The sequence below is a fragment of the Pocillopora verrucosa genome, chromosome 3 (assembly GCF_036669915.1).
Source record: "Pocillopora verrucosa isolate sample1 chromosome 3, ASM3666991v2, whole genome shotgun sequence".
NCBI classification, from domain to species: Eukaryota; Metazoa; Cnidaria; class Anthozoa; order Scleractinia; family Pocilloporidae; genus Pocillopora; species Pocillopora verrucosa.
In genome coordinates, this window is record NC_089314.1 from 14703014 (window position 1) to 14720588 (window position 17575).

Below are 17575 nucleotides of genomic sequence, written 5' to 3' on the forward strand. Positions count from 1 at the left end.
TCCAACTTTGTTTCCATATGGTGAAGGAGATCCTACTCCCAGTGCTGCAATGCATGATGTGACCCTTGGAAATAAAATATTTGATTAAATTTGCTGAATATAATAATGGTAACTGGACATATAGGTTTGCAAGTCACCCACAGTTTGCTTATCAGGCATTCAATATGATTCAAAGGCACAGACTCCTAAGTCAAGGAAACATTTTTTAAAGGAAAACCCTAGCATTGCTAGGGTTAACTTTAGAACCGTTGCGTCTATTCAACCATTAAACCGAGAGCCGGGTGTTTACCTGCTACCATTAGAGGACAACCTGGTGTTTCCAGAAGCCACCCCACAGCGAGTCTATGGAAATTTGTTACACCTGAATAAACACAAGGCCCCAGGCCCCAACGGCCTGTCTAACTAGTTCTTAAAAGAGTAAGCTGAACTGCTATACCAACCAATAGCTGACATTCTTAACTCATCATACAAAGAGCAGACTGTGCCAAGACAAGAATAGATTTTAAAGCAATAAACATTTAATCAGGCCAAACAAAGTATGGAGCAACTATTGTTACTAAGCAGAATGATTCAAGATCAAACTGTCACAAACCACTGCAACTCCAAGGATAGAGAGAAAATTGTGATATTCAAATTATTGTGGATTATTGGGTATGTTTGGAATATCTTGTGAAGTACACATCAAAAGGAGAGAAAGCTTCTTCAGTTCTAAATAATGCATTCACCAATGCTATCAGCAAAATATCAAATACAAGTGACATTTATAACATGTTAAAGCAAATCATGATAAAAAGTGTGGGACAGAGACTTTTCAATCCAAGAAGTTATGCATCATTTACTCTCACTCAAATGTGTAAGTGCAAAACATGAAGTAGTAAATGCATCTCTCTCAAGCTTTTGGTGGTCTTTCTGTTATTCTGGTGGGTGATATAGCACATTTATCCCCGGCTGGTGATAAACCACTTTTCCATTCTTTGCAGAAATCAGATAAGCAAATCCAGGGTCACCTCATATATCAAGAGTTCAAACAAGTTGTCACATTGTCAGTGAATCATAGAGTTGATGGCAAAAGTAATGACCAAGATTGCTTTAGGGCACGTAATGGAGAATCCACTATAGCAGATTGGCTGACATTACCATCTAGAACTCCTGAAAATGTAACAAATATTGAAGAAACTCTAACATCATCTGTAAGGCTATCCTATCTGAAGTCCAAAGTGGCAGAAATGAACTTGAACAAATTAAAAAGTCTGAACCATCCAATAGCAACAATTAAAGCCTGTCACTCAGGCGGTGCTCAAATGCTAAGCTCTGATGAAATAGGATGATTAGAGCCTGTCATATATTTAGCTAAAGGTGCTTGAGTTATGCTCACTATGAACATTTGGACGAAAGTGTCTTTGCAATGGTGCATTAGGAACTGCACTAGATTTTGTTTATGCTGATGGCCTAACTCCTCCAGCCCTACCAATTTGTGCTCTTGTTCAGTTTGATGAAGACTATAGTGGACCTTCTCTGACTGCAAGTTTTCCAAAATGCATTCCAATTTGTCCAATAACCCAGATTTCTCAAAACATAGGTCAGAAATGTGGAAGACAACAACTTTCTTTAAAGCTAGCATGGGCCATGACTATTCACAAGAGCCGAGGTTTAACCCTTAGAAAAGCATGGGTAGATCTCGGCCCTTCAGAGAATTCACTTGGTATGACAAACGTTGCTCTTAGTAGAGTAAAAAAACTCCAAGATCTCATAATCAAGCCAATGGCATTGAAATGCTGCAAGCTTACAAAAATCAACTTTTTTGAAATATAGATTGTTAGAAAATAGACTTGATTCTTTATCTAAAAATACTTCTCAAAATGGACATCTTGAGTAACTTTGAATTAATGCAATCAAACATATTTTGCAAAAGCTAAAGCAAATATTTAAATACAAATGATTGTGTTCCCCTTTTTCTCTTCGTTTGACTTTATGCATTTTAATAAAACATTCTTCTTTGTTGCAGACAATGGCGAGCAAAAGGAATTATGTAAGTATTGCAATTTTATCTACTAAGCATGCATGCCCCCAAGTGGTCTAGGCCTAAACAGGGGCAACTGGTTTCCCGGTTATTTTATAGCAACACAGTCTCTTGGCCCCTGACTATATCTGTGAAAGGTAAAGGCCATTTTGTTGTTGTTGTTTTTTTCTCTGTAATAATTAGTGCTTACTCTACATCCCTTATAATTCAAGCCTTATCTGCAATGTGTGACTTTCTTGAAATATCCAAACCCCCAAAATTATTTATCATCATTATCATCATCATCAAAGCAATCAAAAGTAATTATCTCACTCATATTCTACCCATCTTTAGCTTATTTGCAGCAAACGAGCATGGGTTTATTCACAACCTCAGCCCAATTAAGAAGTCCGTTAAATCAAAGCATCAGTGGTATGAGTTTCAACTTCAGACTTCACCCACTAAAGTGAAACGTTTGGTAGGCTCTAATCTTCATGTCCACCATTCCTTGAGACATTTCAAGGAAACAAAGAGCCCAGTACAGCACAAGAAGAAATTGCGAATGCATTTTAAACCAACAATCAGCCATTCATAAGGCAGGCTTATTGAATGTGTCATTTAGTTATGTTGACCAACCAAAGCTTGAAAGTGTGGCAGAACCAAGTGCTGCCACATCAGTAACTGTGTCTGAAGTAAAAAATTTACACTCAAATCAGAAAGTAAATATCAGTGGCTCCCTAACCATGGGAAAAGAAGATCTCAAGGCTGTTGTTCTCAGATCCACTGGGGCAGCAGCCCATGTGAAGGAAGTTTGTGTGTTGGAGGACAAATTTGGCTCATCTATGATTCACATTTGGGAGCCACTTGTCCATACCTTGACAACTGGTAACTCATACACTTTCACCAACCTGACAGTAAGGAATTTCCAAGGATCTACCTATCTGAGTACATCACCAAGCACAACAGCAATCCCTATGTCACAAACAGTTGAAACACTGACTGGACCAGATATGCTTAAAAGTCCAGAAAAAGAAATAACCACCACAAAGTTCAATTTTGTATCAAAGCTGAACATATTTTGTTCCTGCAAAGTATGCAAAAGAAGATTAAACAATGCGAAATCATTCACATGCACCACACTGAAATGTGAGAATTGTGGTACACAAAAGAGGTCGAAGGATATCAAACTTCAGGCTTCAGCAAAAATTTGCATCACCAAGGCTGAGGGAAACACCAACCAAGATATCTGGATCCTGGCTTTCACAGGGGCAACTAGAACCCTGTTGGCTGGATCTAACTTGTCCTTAAAAGATAAAATTGATGACATTGAAGTATATCTGATGTCTCTAGAAGATGTTTCTTTGGTGTACAATGCCCAAACAACAAACATAACAGAGGTCATTTCCTTTAACCATCCAAAAGGAAAGTCTGATTAGTGGCAAATATAAGTCAGTACAAAATGCAGTTCTACATTTTGTGTGAACAGTGCAATACCCTTTTGTGACTATTACAATGTACAATTTGATTATTCATTCTCAGAGGATGTTAATATATAATTGAAATTTGTTAATACCATTAACGTTGAACTGGCCCATCCCAAAGCAAACAGTTTGTGCACGTCCTTTGCCAGCTGTTCAACTATGAAGGATATCATATAACTGAAATATTTTGTTACTGTTTACTCTCATATGTTAGAGATTTGACTAATCTACACAACAAGCCTCAAAACGAAATGTGTAATATATTAAGTACCCTCTAGGGTTACTGTGTATGTACCCAGAATACATTGCTGGAATAAAGTTGTGTTGAAGCGGCCATGTTGTTTGACCTCGTGGGTTTATATCACTAGCAATATATTACATTTTGGCAACGAGGATCCGTCGTTTTTCCACGTCATTCAAAAGTGCAAGGTCTTTGGACAACGCTGTGTGTGTTGTGGCAAAGAAGATGGCCAGCACTAGTGCGAGTGGATTATTTGGACGTGTTGGCGAGTTCAACGTCGCACGTGAAACGTTTAGTGCCTACGTCGAGAGGATGGAAATGTTCTTTACAGCCAACAACATTGTAACGACAACAGGAGAGGGAAGCGCTGCCACCAACCTTGTGGTAGCGAACAGGAAACGTGCCATTTTCCTGACAGAAGTGGGGCCGGAGGTATACACAACCCTCAGCAACTTATTGGCGCCCACTAAACCAAAGGACGTGTCATTCACTAACATTGTGGAAGTCTTGGAGAAACACTACAACCCGAAGCCCCTGGAAATCGCACAAAGTTTTCACTTTGGCACGCGAAATCAAAAATCCGAAGAATCAGTTAGCGATTATGTGCTGGCTTTGAAGAGATTGGCGGTCCACTGTAATTATGGTGAATTCCTCAGTCGGGCGTTACGTGACCGATTCGTATGCGGACTGAACAATCCGAAGATACAAAACAAACTACTGAACACAGATGACCTCACATTCAAAAAGGCTTACAGTATTGCCAAGACCATGGAGATGGCAGACAGGAACACCCAAGAATTTCACCCTTCACGCAGTGAAACTGTTCAAGTAAACAGGTTGACAGAACAAGGAAGTAAAAACACTGAAAAGAAGAACACTGAACAATTGTCATGTCCTAGGTGTGGGGGTAATCATTCAGGTCAGTCTTGTAAATTTAAGTCAGCAAAATGCTACAAGTGCTCCAAGATTGGGCATTTAGCTTCTGTTTGTCGCAGTAAGGATGAAAAGAAAAAGGGTAAAATTCATAGTGTACACGCTTCAGAATCAGGCAATGATGAGTGTGAGGATGAGGAATTAGGAATTTATTCTCTGAATTCGCTTGACCAAAACAAGCCTAATTGCAATAGGTACACTGTAGAAATGGAAATCAATGGTTACCTGTGTATGATGGAGTTAGACACAGCTGCAGATTTCTCAATAATGAGTAGAAGTGAATATCTAGAGAGGTTTGCAGACAAGCCTCTGTCTCCTTCTAAAGTAACACTTAAGACATACACGGGTGAATTACTTGATGTGTCAGGGGAAATGCAGTGTGACATAGTGTATAAGGGTAAACAATACTCTCTACCCATTCTTCTAGCCAATTATGATGCAAAACCTACTTTACTTGGTAAAAACTGGCTGCGGCACATTAAGTTTGAGTGGGGTGAGATATTTTGTATTCCCAAGGGAGACCCTAGGAGTGCTGATAGTCAACTGAATGAGTTGCTATCTAAACATAGCGAATTGTTTACTGAGAGTTACAAAGGTGTGACGGGCCTTGAGGCCCATATTACTATGAGAGGCGATGCAAAACTTGTATTCGTGAAAGCGCGTAGGGTTCCATACGCTTTAAAAGAGCAAGTCGAAAAAGAGTTAGACAAACTAGAAAAGCATGGTGTTATTCAGAAAGTTGACAGGTCACTTTGGGCTAGCCCAATTGTGGTAGTGCCAAAGGCTGATAACACTGTCAGAATATGTGGAGACTACAAATCCACTATCAATCAGTCAGTTGAAGATGAGCAATATGTTTTACCTACTACTCAGGATTTGTATGCTGCTCTGGTTGGCTCTAAGGTATTTAGTAAGCTTGATCTATCACATGCCTATGCCCAGCTGAATGTTGACAAAGAAAGTCAAGAGTACTTGACAATTACCACTCATAAAGGCCTTTATTCCTACCAGAAATTGCCCTATGGGGTCAAGTCATCCCCAAAAATCTTTCAAGCAAAAATGGATCAAATTCTTCAGGGAATTGAAAAATGTGTTTGTAAACAAGATGACATCTTGATAGGGGGCAATGACTGGCAAGAGAATCTCAAGATACTTGCTGATGTGTTGGACAGGCTACACCAATACAATTTGCATTTAAAACTGGCAAAATGCGAGTTTTTGAAACCTGAAGTGGTTTATCTAGGTCTGAGAATAAGTGCCAAAGGCCTGCAACCGGTGGAGGAGAAGATCAGTGCAGTGAAAAGAGCCCCAGCCCCAAAGAATGTGAGTGAATTAAGGTCCTTCCTGGGCATGGTTCAGTATTATCATTCCTTTTTGCCAGGGCTGGCTACAACCTTAGCACCTCTGCATAGGCTTTTGCAGAAAAATATTCAATGGGAATGGACAGATGACCGCCAGAAAGCTTTCGAGGCATGCAAGGAGGGCCTCACCAGTGAGTCGCTGTTGGTCCACTATGATCTAAATCGTGAACTTAAGTTAGCTTGTGACGCATCGAGTTATGGTTTGGGGGCAGTGCTTAGTCATGTAATGGAGGATGGTCAAGAAAGGCCAATAGCATATGCGTCACGTACCCTCAGCTCAAGTGAGAAAAATTATGCTCAAATTGAATGGGAGGCCTTGTCTATTATTTTCGGGGTAAAAAAATTTAATCAGTTTCTATATGGACGAAAGTTCACTTTAGTAACTGATCACCAGCCATTGTTGGCTATTTTGGGCCCAAAAGCAGCTATACCCACACTTGCAGCTGCCCGTATGCAGCGCTGGGCACTTGTCCTTTCAGCATATGACTATAACATTGAGTACAGGAGCTCCGAGAAGCACAGCAACTGTGACGCCCTTTCTAGATTACCCCATGAAGAGTCTAAGATTGGCAGTGAGAGTGAGATTTACAATGTAAGTGCCATTGACAAAGATTTCCCCATAACTGCAAAAGAGATTGGGAAAGCTACATTGATGGATCCAGGGTTAGGCAAGGTACTTGTTGGGTCATGGTGGGGTGGCCAGAGGTTTGTGATGAAGATTTAAAACCCAATTACACCCGTCGACATGAACTTTCTTGCGAACAAAATTGCATTCTCTGGGGTTCCAAGGTGATCATTCCCCCAGTATTTAGGGAAAAGATGTTGGAGGAGTTGCATTGGGAGCACCCAGGCATTTGTGCAATGAAAGCAATAGCACGCACCTGTGTTTGGTGGCCCAAGATGGATGAGGAAATTGGACAAAAGATTAAACTATGCTCAGTGTGTCAGGATGTGCGGACCTCTCCACCTTGTGCCCCATTGATACCCTGGAAATGGGCCATGCGACCCTTTCAGCGTATTCATGTTGATTTTTGTCAGAAAGGGAGTGATTTTTTTTTTGTGGTGGTTGATAGTTTTTCAAAATGGATAGAGGTTAAGCACATGACCTCAATCACCACAGAGAAAACCATAAATGAGTTGCGTCTTATATTTGCCCAACATGGTTTGCCCGAGGAGTTGGTATCAGATAATGGGCCACATTTGTTTCAAGTGAGTTTGCTGAGTTTATGTATAAAAATGGCATTAAACATACCCTAACTCCTCCTTATCACCCACAATCAAATGGTGCTGCTAAGAGATCAGTCAGGGTGGTAAAGGAGGCGCTTGTCAAACAAGTTCTAGAGGGAAACAAGGGAAGGTCTATCAAACATAGACTAGCAGACTTCCTCTTGAGATACCGTACCACCCCACACAGCACCACAGGTGCTACGCCAGCAGAACTGTTGATGAGACGTAGACTGCGTACTCGTTTAACTCTAGTGAAACCTGATCTAGCCAAAACCGTAGAGAGTAAACAAATAAGCAGAAGGAATATAAGGATTTAAAGGGTCATCAAGCTGTTTGCAGAGAATGACGTTGTTCAAGTGAGAAATACTCAAGCCCGTAGCAATACTGAGAGGTGGATTCTGGGAAGGGTAGTTAAGGTCTGTGGACCCAGAACATATTTAGTTAAGACTGGCTATAAGACCAGATATGTTCATGTTGATCATTTAATTAAAGCACATGATCAGGTGCCACATGAAACTAGAGAGTTGGACATACCTGTCTCAGAACTGTGTGAGCAACCTACTCTAAGTGTAGATAATAGCCAAGTTTCATCCGGGGTGCCGCAGCCACCAGTCAATTTTTCAGATAAAGATAATGAGCCTAATTCTAGTATTAGTGAAGAGAATGTAAACACACCATCGCTGGTTGTTCTGAGGCGATCAGAGAGAATTAGGAAACCTGTTGACCGACTGAACCTGTAGTGAATGTTATAGCTACTATTGTGTTACTTGTAAGGATATCTTATTTGTAAGGGGAAAGCAGTGTAATATATTAAGTACCCTCTAGGGTTACTGTGTACGTACCCAGAATACATTGCTGGAATAAAGTTGTGTTGAAGCGGCCATGTTGTTTGACCTCGTGGGTTTATATCACTAGCAATATATTACAAAATGCATGTAAGTTTCTGTAAATCCTCAAACCAAGCTGTTAATCAATGAAATGTAGACTTCTATTGTTCTTTGTCCGAGGATGTTATATAATTGAAATTGTTACTGTTTATAGCTTAAATACATTGTTTGACAAGAAAGACATGTAAGTTTGTGTAAATCTGACTTGCATAGTACCATATAGAAAGTTATTGTTGGCTTCATTTTTGCTCTGTATTGTTTTGTTGTTATATTATTCAATTTTCCAAATAATTTCTAAAAAGGGAAGAAAACGATTATCATTACTACATCTAGTCATAGACAGTTAACCAAGGGAGAGGATTCTTTATGTAGTGAGACAGTGTTCCCCACAGAAAAAAAAATTCAGGAGGTAAATAGTCTTTAAAACTAGAGGAAAGTGAAGCAAAAGCTACAGCAAAGGCAAATGTGACCTTTTTTTACTTAAAAAACTGTGATAATCATTTTATGACTGTGTTTTGAAACTTCATCTTATTTCTGTTGTTAGTATGCATATGTTTTAATAAAAGCTCCAAGTTTAAGTTCCCTGGCTAATTCTTTTAAGGTTTCAAAATAATCAACTTCTCATTTCAGGGTACTTCAAGTGCTATTGGAAGCAGATGACAAAAATTGAAAAGTTTTCTGCAATTTATTAAATAATTGATACATAACACAAGGTAGCTCTAAGGAGCCTTTGATCAAGAATAATGATCAGTTTTGTCCAAAAATATCGCACAAGTTTTTGGCACTTATTTTAATTTGAGTTTGGCAGGCAGTGATCATATTTCTTCATTTCATACATTTTCCTCTACATATTAAAGCTATAATCATGAAACAATTAAGTTTTCAACAAAGAAAATTTGATTAATTTTAGAGAAAGAATTTGAAGCTGATGAATAGGAATTTAATGTAATGCTTTGAGTTTTCAGAAGTAGAAATCAATGTAATGCTCATCATAAATCATTTCAGTGTTGGTACAATGTACTCAGAAAAAAGAAGGCAAGGGAAGAGTTTATGATAAGAAGCAGGCTTGTTATTATTGTGGCAAATTATTTTCTAAAATTGCAAGACATTATGAGCATGAACACTGGTCCAAAAGGGAAGTAGCCATGGCAGTCTCCCTCGATAAAGGATCTCCCACAAGAAAGAAATCCCTTGGGAAACTAAGGTTATTGAGTACCTATCAGTACAATTTGACTGTGTTAGAAACTGGAAGAGGGGAGCTCATTCTCAAGACACGTCCCGCCTCTGATGAAAAATGCATTCCTGGTGATTACCTACCATGCCAGTATTGCTTTAGCTTCATAAAGCAACAGAACTTGTGGAAACACATCACAATTCGTGATTCTAAATGAGAAGGTTACAATTCCCTAAAACATCAGAGGGTGCAAGCCAAGGCTAGGTCATTGTTGCCTAATCCTGCCACCTGTTCTAGTGACACCAGCAGTATATTAAGCCGACTGTTCTTAACTATGAAAAGAGATGAAGTCTTCCTGGTTGCTCAAGACAACTGGCTCTTCAAGAAAGTGGGGTTGTTTTTGGTTGAACAGTATGGTGAAAAGCAACAGCACCTTACTGCTCAAAAAATGAGGGAACCTAATCCTGCCACCTGTTCTAGTGACGCCAGCAGTATATTAAGCTAACTGTTCTTAACTATGAAAAGAGATGAAGTCTTCCTGGTTGCTCAAGACAACTGGCTCATCAAGGAAGTGGGGTTGTTTTTGGTTGAACAGTATGGTGAAAAGCATCAGCACCTTACTGCTCAAAAAATGAGGGAACCTAATCCTTCCACCTGTTCTAGTGACGCCAGCAGTATATTAAGCTGACTGTTCTTAACTATGAAAAGAGATGAAGTCTTTCTAGCTGTTCAAGACAACTGGCTCATCAAGGACGTGGGGTTGTTTTTGGTTGAACAGTATGGTGAAAAGCAACAGCACCTTACTGCTCAAAAAATGAGGGAACTTGCTCGGCTCCTTAAACAATATTGTCCAGCAGATTTCAGTCCAAATACCCAGCTTGGAGATTTCATCAAGCCAGCGAGGTTTGATGTTGTCATCAGTGCAGTGAAAAGCCTTTCAAAGTTTGAGTTTGAAGGTGTCCAGAGAGTTGCAACACCATCATTGTCTCTCAAGGTTGTTCATTCTCTAAAAAGGTGTGTTTCTATTCTTCGGGGCAGAGTCTTTCACACAAAGGACAAAGATCTGCAAGAGGATTCTGACAATTTTGAAAAACTTTTAGACTCGGAATGGGGCCATTGTATTTCCCATCATTCTCTCAATACCGTGGAAGAAAGCAAGTTTAATAAAATTGAAATATTATCTCTAGCAGAGGATCTTGAGAAACTACAAAGAAGCCTCCTTTCAAAGATTTCTTCCAGCAAACAAGTCCTTACAGAACCTCCGCTAGAAGCATGGAGCCACCTTGCTTAAGCTACACTTGCAAGACTGGTTATTTTTATTAAAAGAAGGGACGGGGAGGTGTCAAAGATGCTTTCAGAAAGTTGTCTTCACAGACCAGACTGGAAGCAAGTAAATAACCCTGAGATTATGGCATCACTAAGTGGCTTTCAAAGAGAATTATCCAGATGGCGAGTGAGATTCTAGGTTAAAAGCCCACATATAAGGTTGATTAACAAATTAATCAATTAGTATTAATAGAGGCCTTGTCTTAAATAATGAAGGAAGGTTAGCCTCATTGTACTGGAAATATCCATTCTACCCCCACCCTCCCACAGTGGGTTTATCGGTTTGAACCCTGGAAAATCCAGTCTAAGTAAACAGTTTCCTCAGTTTCAAAGTTTGACCTTTAGCCTGGCTCCCTTCTCCTTGAAATTTCAACAACCCATTACAGGGTAACACATTGCACATCTTGATGTCATGGTATCACAATTGCAACAAAGACAGTGGAAACATTTTAGGAAGTCTTTCAAATTGTTCAGCATAATGATGTGTCCTTTTGATGCTGATAATAAGTTTTTGGGCCATTCCAAAGAACACATTCTCTATCTTATTTATTATTTTTGAATACCAAAGAAGGCATTTTAATTAAAATTTGTAAAATATTGTTTGAGCAAATGAAATTTATGCCTTAATTATCTTGATTTTAAAACAGATTAGATATAGTTGAGATTCATGCGATAAGAGGGGCAGAAAGGTACCGGTAATTTTGACACCAAAGGTGAAATATACCATCAATCTCCTCATCAAGACAAGAAAAGCTGTGGGAGTTCCAGAGGAAAATCCACTTATATTTGCCAGGCCAAACAGACAGTCACTCGACCACAGGAGAGCATGGGATTGCCTGCTGCAATTTGCTATGGAGGGTGACCCACCTCTGTCAAACCCCACAAATATAGGCAGTACCAAGCTCAGAGAGTGTATAGCAACCATTTCCCAAGTCCCCTCTCTAAACGAAACAGAGGTAGACTGGCTAGCAAGGCACCTTGGTCATGATATCTAAGTGCATGGGAACTTTTACCATCTTCACGAATCAACTGTTGAGATTGCTAATGTGAGCAAGCTACTTCTTACAATCGATCGAGGTGAAACAAGAAAGTTCGCCGGGAAAACACTGGCAGAAATTGAGTTAAATGACTGGTACAAGATTGTGGGTAATTTCAATTCCATAACTAATTTCCCTTGTTCTTATGTCTTTATTGTTCTTGGAAGCCACACACTAGCATTTTTGTTTTTAAAAATACTTTTAAGGTGCCAACTATGTTATAAAAGTGAGAGGAAACATCAGTTACTTACAAATCGTGTTCCACGAAAAAGCAATCACCTCGCATGTAGTCTAAAATTCTTCATGCTTCATTCTGCCAACCTTATCCCACGGTACATCTGTCACTGTTTCAAAATGATGGCAATGTATTTGTAAATTCCTGTGAAGGATTGTAGATGCCACATTTCAGGCATAATTTGCTTGTTCTTATACTTATATCCTTGAAGTATGCAGAGCATGGAAGATCAAGGGACCACACAAAAAAGGTTGATCGTGTTGTTTTTGAAACTGCATTTTTTTTCCCAAAATAACTAAAGCATGATACACTTACATTCCAGTCGGGAAATGCAAATACACAACTAGTTAAACAGACTACTTGCCATACTTATGGGGACATGCCCATGCACAACTATTTATGGAGACTACATGCCATACTTATGGGGACATCCTAAAAAAAGTACTTATGGGAACTTCTTATCAGAGCCATTATATTACAATTACTTAAACACAATATTGAATTAGTGAAAAATGTTTATTCATTTTTCTTCTAGATGTTTACATGTATTTAATAATAATAATAAAATTATTATTATTATATATTAAACAAATAAAATAAAAACATTTAAACCACATTACTCTTTTATTTTGCTGAATAAAGCATGTTTTGCTCCTAAGCCCAGTTTAAACACATGGTGGTAGATAAGATCAACTACTCTAGTTTGCAGCTGCTAATTTATTTTAATACATCTACAACATTTGACAGTTAAACAGCTCCACTACAGTTTTCCACTTCAACAATGTTAAATTAAGATAAAATCTGCATTTTCATATTCTTTTCCAGAAATTGCTGGCCCAGATCTTTGAGATGTTGATAATTTTGGCAAGGCTGAAGAGGAAAGTGACAGGAATGGCAGTTAAAGAATTTTCTCCGGTTTGTGTATTCCCCATGCTGAACTGGAAAAAAATGAAAATAAAAGTCCCCTTCTTACAAAACAGAAAGAAATGAAATATTAAACATATATTTAAAAAAAAACCATAAAGAAAATTTGCAGTTGAGGTGCCTTCATTCAAAAGAATTACTGGTTAAAATGCTTTAAAACATAGCTATTAAATTTGTGTAATCAAATTCAATTGTGCGAGTGTGCTTCGTAATCCTATTATGCACGCTCATGACATCAGCAAACTAATCCCCCAAGAAAAAAATTTTCTATCGGGTTGAAAATGTTATAAAACAATTGGTTCATACCTCAGCTGTGTGTTCGTCAAGATATGAAGCACTTGGGAAGTTTGGAGAGCACTCAAGAAGCTAGAGTTGCTCTCAGCTATGCCTTGAGCAACTCTTACACATCTTTCGTGCTCTCCAAACTTCCCGCGTGCTTCATATCTCAATGAATGTACACTGACGTATGAACCAATTGTTAAATGTCTTAGTAGCTTTGAACAAGATTAGTTTATTCTGCTATCACAAAAAGTGCATTGACCCTTTTTTTTAATGGGCATGAAAGGCTATTTCCATCAGCAAACCACTAGTCGAAGGGCTGTGAGTTTCCGAGGACACAGTTAGTTGAAGAAACAAGATAAACCCTCTATGGGAGTGGGCTCATTACTGAATTTATTTAGTTTGTAACCCAAGAGGCATCTATTAGAGTCAGTTTGCTACTATGAGTTTACCATATACCTTAAACTTGGTGATGACCGTGATGAAGACGTTGCTACTGATGGTGAGGAGAAAACCTTATCCGGTTTTTAATCCTCCACATTTTAGGGAAACAACAATGTGAACAACATACTAATACACCCACTGTAGCTTAAAAGACATTTATAATCATGTGCCAACCACATAGATTGCAGTGGTTGCATATAATGATGTTCCTTTGACAGTAGCCTATACAGCTATACAGAAACAGTTCATGTAAGTTGACCCTATTGTGAGCATCCATATGAGCATTTCTTATGAAGTCTGTTAATGCCATTGATAAGACGCAATCTGTAGGATTTAATTTAATCTTGGTGCAAAATCCTGCCAGCTGTCGCCAATTGATGTTTTTACTTGTGTAGCACTCAAAGTTCCTGTAAAGACGTCAAAGACCCAAAAAAACACAGCAGTCCCAAAAACCCATACATGGAAAAAGCAGACTGGGGAATGCCTAAGTCAAAGAGTGAGTGGAGTAAGTGTTCCAAAAGGAGGAAGTGTTAGCTGAAAGGTTACTTTTTATTCTCAGAAGATGATGGAGCTCGGATTTGACACCTTTGATGTAAGATTAAATTTAATTTCTAGTTTTTTTAGGATATTAATAGTGACTGCTGGTAGCCAAAGCTTAAAAAAAAAATTAAAATTTAGCACATGTCAAACATGACACTTTTATCACAAGATTGATCACCAAGGAGAGAGTTCAAAATATGAGGTGCAGCAGAATACTTCTGCAAAACTTTATTGAAATTCATGATGTTTTGATGAAACACTCCATTCTATGTATGATACTCATTCATAACTATGATACTAAAAAAGTTTTTATCAGATTCTTAACATACACTGCTATGTTTATAGACAAATTCAACAATGTTCTCTCACCAATTTGTAAAGACAATAAGCATTGTTATGTGATGGGAGACTTAAACCCAGATCTTCTCCAATACAATCATCATGTTCCAACTGTAACCTTTAAAGGTTACTAGTGTAGCGGAGAAGACAATCCAAATGCACAACATAAATCATGGTTTAATCAAATGGAGTACATAATCAAAATTACAAATGAAAATAAGGAAATCAGTGTGAAATCACAGATGAAGAGGTAGAATTAAAGATTGGAGATAGTTTAGTTATGATTGATGGTAATGTTGTAGCTGAATTTGTGTGATTCGAACTTAAAGAAAATGCAGCAGAAATTAAACTAAGAAAATATCCCTGAGGAATGTAACACCAGCCTAACTAACAATGAAGCGATTACAAAGTGAATTGAAAGCGAGAAGTTGATATACATATCAAAAAAAAAAAAAGGAAATATCTTAAATGTGAAATAAAGAACAACTTACTTTGGTCTAACTTCTAATGATTGCAGATAAATCGCCAATAGAGGATTGTACATGAATAATGGTGTTGACAGAAACTGATAGTGATGAAATATGAAATATAATATCTGGTACATGTGCTTAAATAAAACTGATTGAAATAGAAATCATTAACCAACAAAGAAATAATAAACCGGAACAAACACAACAGAAAAGTACACAAGTTACACGTTACAAAACTAACACCAACACAGGAATTTATTGACAGCTTATTTTCACACACCTTTCTTAGTCTCATCTCCAATCCAACACACCTCACCTCATCCTCTGCAACAGTAATTGACAACATATTCACCAACAACCTTGCCCATAGTGTTTTTAGTGGCATTATTATATATGATTTATCTGACCACTTACCCATTTTTTTGCCTAGGGCCAGGCCTTGGCTGTGGTTGTAGGCACTATGCTATCGTCGTTTGTGTAAACAATAGAAATTAGCAATCTATCCAGTCAGAACAAAGAAATCTCCTAAACCAATGCAGTGAACTGGTTAAACCGGTTTGACAACTGTGGACATCATTGTAAGTAGCTTGGTTCGTGTGGGATGGATTTCTTTACAAGCAGTAGCAACACTGTTTTCTGCTTATTTCTTTTGGTAAGTATGTTTTATTTTGCCTGATATTAAAGTCAGACATGATTTGCAACAGCTTTTGGTCAGTGTTTCTGAATAGCCTTCAAGAAAAGGCGTTGCTTCCGGCTTGTGCTTTAAAAGACATACTGCGCAATGTGTGTTGTTGCGTTGGGTATGAATGGAATAGCTTGAAAACAAGTGTGATTCTGCGAACAGAACATGTCAAAAGGAAGACAGTTGGGTGGAGAATGATCAACTATGAGTTACCACATTCTTCAAACAGTGTTCGATTTGCATTTAATAATTTTCCAGTTCAAAAAATAGAATGACGAAGGCTTGCAAAAAAGGAAATTACCCATGTGGTAACGAAGAGGAATTCCCCTGTGAGAACAACTGCAAATCCTCTCGTAGGATTCATGAAAATTCCCTTTTGGAGAACTGTTGAAAGCCCCTTATATGAACTGTTGTCAAAATGATTGAAAATGAGTGCATAGAAAATCCCCAATTTCAGAACGATGGAAAAGGCGACTTTTCAACTTCAGAAAGGGTATTCAATAACACTGAAACACATTTGGAAGCTGTAGTAAATTGAACTACATATGATGTTTCTCATGATTCTAGCCTTAAAATTTAAATTATCAAGAAAAAAATCAAATTTTGCCTGGCAAATGGTGAAATTGTTCAATCTGGCATCATCCATACAACTCTAAGCAATCACAGCTTGCTTTATTACATGATGAAAGGAGGCGTTCCAAAAATTCTACCAAAGAAATTTGAATATCGGTCTTTCAAGAATTATAATAAGTCGGAGTTTATAAAAGATCTTAATCAAGTCCCCTGGTCAGTTGTTGATGGAGTTGAAAATGTCAATGTTGCTGTCTTCTTATGGGAAAAATTGTTTTCTGAGATAGCAAATGAACCTGCTCCTCTTAAGATTCAGCGAGCTAAGGGAAGTAAAACCCCATGGGTAACATCAAAACTTGCTGAAATGAAACGAGATAAAGACTATCACCTCAGGAAAGCATGCTCCACCAATAGAACCTACCACTGGGGAATGTACAGAAAATTACGCAATTATACCAATCATGAAGAAAAAAAATCTCAAGTCAAAATATTTTTCTCAGATGATTGAAGACGCAAAGGGTGATTCCTGTGAAATGTGGCGTGCAATAAAACAAATACTCCCTGGTACTAAACAGTCGACTGTTTCTTCACTCTTTGAAAATGGGAAATGGCACTGAAAATCTCTCCATTGCCAAGATTATGAACCAGTACTTTGTGTCAATAGGGAAAGTACAAGCAAAACCGTTTCAAAACATTTCAACTGCTTTTACTTCTGACACTCCTTCTTCTAAATTCCACTTGGATAATGTTAATGTGAACTTTGTCCATAATGCCCTTAAATCCTTAAAACCTAACAAAGCTGTTGGACTTGACAAGCTAAGTGCTCGCCTGTTGAAGGATGCTTCTAACGTCATTGCCCAAACACTAACTGGTTTGATCAATAAATCCTTCAGTGATGGAGTATTTCCAAGGGTCTGGAAGTGTGCAAAAGTCATTGCATTATTTAAAGATGGAGATAAGTCAATAAAGGATAACTATCGGCCAATATCAATCTTACCAGCTATAAGCAAGATCATAGAGAGATCAGCGCATATTCAGTTAAGTTCTTTTTTGGAAGTAAACAGACTATTATCACAATCACAGTTTGGCTTCCAACTAAAGCGTTCAACTTCCACAGCCCTAATTGACTTTACAGATCAAGTCTTAGAAAATATGGACAAAGGATGCGTGACGGGAACAGTGTTCCCGGACTTTCGTAAGGTGTTCAACACTGTCAATTATCTGCTCCTCATCAACAAACTCAAGTCACTAGGAGTAGCAGGGAAAAGCTTAGAATGGTTCCGCTCATCTCTCACTGGTCGAGTTAAAAAAACAATGTGTGTAAATGCATTGTCCGCCCCAGCTAAAGTCACCATGGGAGTGCCGCAGGGTAGTATTCTGAGGCCATTGCTATTCTTGGTGTATATTGATGGAGTTCAATCTGAAC

General features: G+C 38.3%; 2 pseudogenes; both read left to right on the top strand.

The window, feature by feature from the left end:
• Positions 1-878: 878 nt before the first annotated feature.
• Positions 879-3435, top strand: LOC131798723 (uncharacterized; annotated as a pseudogene).
• Positions 3436-8171: 4736 nt separating this feature from the next.
• LOC136279587 (uncharacterized) lies at positions 8172-10768 on the top strand (annotated as a pseudogene).
• Positions 10769-17575: the final 6807 nt, after the last annotated feature.